Source organism: Dasypus novemcinctus, chromosome 12, assembly GCF_030445035.2.
Source record: "Dasypus novemcinctus isolate mDasNov1 chromosome 12, mDasNov1.1.hap2, whole genome shotgun sequence".
NCBI lineage: Eukaryota > Metazoa > Chordata > Mammalia > Cingulata > Dasypodidae > Dasypus > Dasypus novemcinctus.
Genome location: NC_080684.1, coordinates 20,002,954 through 20,007,193, shown reverse-complemented (window position 1 = coordinate 20,007,193; position 4,240 = coordinate 20,002,954).

The following is a 4,240-nucleotide window of genomic DNA, read 5'->3' as shown; positions in this document are numbered from 1 at the left end:
AATGTTCCTCAATAATGAAAGATGTTGTTAAGCGGGGGGTGGGGGGTGGAGGGAAAGGGAAGAGGTTGGAACATATGAGAATACCCCATATTTTTTATGTAATTTTTATGTAATCTAAAGCTTCTTTAAAAATAAAGAAAAAAAAACAACAACAATAAAAAAACACCTCCCAATAAAGAAAATCTTAGGACCATATATCTTCACAAGTGAATTATATGAATCATTTCTAAAAGAATTAATAGCAATCCTGCTCAAACTCTTCCAAAAAAGTGAAGAGTAGTTAACATTACCTAACTTATTTTATGGAAGCTAACATCACCCTAACTCTAAATCCAGAAAAAGAAAATACATAACAATCTCTCTAAAGAATATAGATGCAAAAATCCTCTACAAAAGGTGTGCAAATTGAATCTAACAACACAGTAAATGAATTATGCACCATGATCAGTTGCATTTAATCCCAGGTATCCAAGGGTGGTTCAACATAGGAAAATCAATTAGAGATACATCACATTAATAAATGAAGGAGAAGATCACATGATCACATCTTTTGATACAGAAAAGACATTTAACAAAATCCAGCAACTTTTCTTGATATAAAACATTTCAAAAATAAGAATAGAAGGGAACTTTGTCAACATAATACAGGGCATATATGAAAAAGTATCAGTCAGCATTGTACTCAATTCTGAAAGACTGAATGCTTTCACTCTAAGATCAGGAACAAGTTGATGCCTACTGTAATCACTGTTTTCAGAGTGTACTAGAAGTTCTACCTGGAGCAATTAGGGGGAAAAAAAGAAATAAAAGTAACCCAAATAGACAAGGAAGAAATAAAACTTTCACTATTTGCAGATGACATGATCCTATATCTAGAAAATTCTTGAAAAATCTACAATGAAGCTATTAGAGCTAATAAGCAAATTCATCAAAGTGGCAGAATAGAAGATCAACATGCAAAAATCAGTAGCATTTCTCTATACTAGTAATGAGCAATCTGAGGAGGAAATCAGGAAACAAATTCCATTTACAGTAGCAACTAAAGGAATCAAATATCTATGAATGTATTTAGCCAAGGATATGGAAAACCTGTACCCAGAAAACTACAAAGCATTGTTAAAAGAAATTAAAGAAGACCTAAACAAATGTAAGGACATTTTGTGTTTATGGCTTGGAAGACAAAATATTGTTAAGATGTCAACTCTACCCAAATTTGTTTACAGAATCCTGCAAATCAAAAATTCTAATAACCTATTTTGATGAAATGGAAATGTCAATTACCAAATTTATTTGGAAGGGAAAGCGACCTTGAATAACCAAAAATAGTTTTAGAAAAGAAGAATGAATTCAGTGGACCCACACTTCCTCACTTTAAAATATATTACAAAGTTACAGTGGTCAAAACAGCAAGCTATTGACATGAAAATAGACATAGTGATGGATGGAATTGAATTGAGAGTTCAGAAACAGGCCCTCATCTCTATGGTCAACCGATTTTTGACAAGGTTACCAAATCCATTCAACCAGGACAGAACAGTCTTTCAAAAAATTGGTGCTGGGAGAACTGGATATCCATATTCAAATTAATGAAAGAGGACCCCTGGCTCATACCTTAAACTAAAATTAACTTGAAATGCATCAGTCTTAAATATAAAAGCAATGACCATAAAACTCTTAGAAGAAAATACAGTACAGCATCTTCAGAACTTATACTAGGAGGTGGTTTCTTAGACTTTACACCTAAAGCAGAAGAATGAAAGAAAAAAAATAGATGAATGGAACCTTCTCGAAATTAATTACTTCTGTGCTTCAAAGGGCCTTGTCAAGAGGTGAAAAGGCAGCCTACTCAGTGGGAGAAAGTGTTTGGAAGCCACATATCCATTAAGGGTTTAATATCCATGATATATAAAGATATCCAACATCTCAGTGAGAAAAAGACAAACAACCCAGTTAAAATATGGGTGAAAGACTTGCATAGACATTTTTCCAAGAAGAAACACAAATGGTTAAAAAAGCACATGAAAGCATGTTCATTATCACTAGCTATTAGGGAAATGAAAATTAAAACTACAGTGAGATTTCATTTCGTACCTACTAGAATGTCCACAATTAAAAAACAGAAAACTACAAGTGTTGGAAAGGATTTGGAGAAATAAGAACACTTATGTCATTGGGAATATAGAATGGTGCAATCACTATGGAAGTCCCTTTGGCAGTTCCTTAGGAAGTTGAATATAGATTTGCCTATGATCTAACAATTCCTACTTCTAAGTATATACTCAGATGAACTGTAAGCAAGGACACAGATATTTGCATAACAATATTCATTGTAACATTATTAGCAATTGCCAAAATACAGAAACAACCCAGGTGTTCATAAGCAGATGAATGGATAAAGAAAATGTGGTACATGAATATGATGTATTACTATAAAACTGTAACAAGAAATGCAGTTGTGATATATTAATGTGGATGAACCTTGCAGAAATTATGTTGAGTGAAACAAGCCAGCCACAAACGGACAAATGCTATATGATCTCACTAATATGAACTAAATATAATGAGCAGAATCATGGAGTTAATAGTTAGAATACTGGTTACCAGAAGATAGAAGGTGGATAGAGAATGGGGAGCTGAGTTTTAATTTGTGCAGTATTTGTAATAAGGTTGATTGTAAATGTCTGGAATTGGATAGAGGTGATGGTACCACATTAGAGTGAATATAATTAGTATTGCCATTATGGGGGTGTGAAGCTTGTTGAAAGAGAAAGTTTCAACACTTCCAACTAGAAGGGCTTGAAAGGAAGCTAAGGATTAAGCATGGGACTGTGTAGCTAGTGAATACTGTTGTGAATGATGAGTGTGGTTAATAGTACAAATATATAAGAATGTTCTTGATTTTTTGTGTTGATTTTTGCAGGATGTTACTAATGGGCTGGTATTTGTGCACAGGTACTCCAAAAGCAGACTATGGACTTTAGCAAATAAATAGTAATATATTAATATTTTTCATCAATTATAATAAAGGGAATTATGCCAAGTGACATAAACCAGACACAAAGTACTACACATTGTTTGATTCCATTTACATAAAAAGTAAATATGGATAGATTTGTAGAGATGGAATTGGATTGGCAAATATGTATTGCCTTAGAGGCATAGAGTGATTGAGAGGAGACTGCTGGGATAGGAGTTTATTTTTTTTTATAGTGATGAACATACTCTAATATTGGTCATGAAATGACCAATGTGATGAAAATACAAGTTTGTGATTATATCAAAAGCCACTAGATACACATTTTAAATGGTTTGTATGGGATATGAATATATCTCAATAAAACAGATTTTTAAGCAAAGAAGCATGAGGAAACTTTTGGGGCTTATGGATCTGTTTATCATCTTGATTATGATGATGGTGTCTCAAGCGTAAAAATAGGTCAAGACTTATACTGCACACTTTTAATGCATGTAATTTATTGTACGTCAATTATACCTCAATAAGACTGCTTTTAAAATTAAATTATATAATTCTCTACATTAACAATATAAAGTAGAAAATTGCATGTCTATCTCAATGGATGCAGAGAAAACATGTGCCAAATTCAATATCTGTTCACATAGAAATTCTCAGCAGACCTAGGAATAATAGAGAATGTCCTTATTCTGGAATGAGTATGTATGTAATAGAGTTTATGTGCAAAACCTGTAACTAATATGTTTGTAAAATATTGAATATTTTCCCCATAATACCCAGAAATAAGTCTAGTATGTCTATCCTTACCAACTATTTCCAAACACCGCTAGCCATAAAATAAAAATTAGTAAGTTAGACTTCATCAAAATAACACACAACTAGAATGTATTCGCCAGGTGCACTGGATGTGCCACAATGATGGAAGAGTTTGTTGATGGGGGGGGAGTGGCATGGGTGGGGTGGGGGATGTATGGGAACCCCATTTTTTTTAATGTAACACTTAAAAGAAAAAAAGAAATAAAAAAATAATAACACACAACTGCTCATTAAAAGGCATATTTAAGAAAGCCAAAATGCAAATCCTAAACTGGGATAAAATATTCCCAACAAGAATTCATATCACTTTATATGAAGAACACATATAAATCAAGAATGACAGATAGCCCAATACAAAATGGGTGAAAAACTTCGACACCTCAAAAAAGAGGATAAACAAAGGGCCAAAACCATATAAAATTTTGGTCAACAGTAATAATCAGTTGTGAA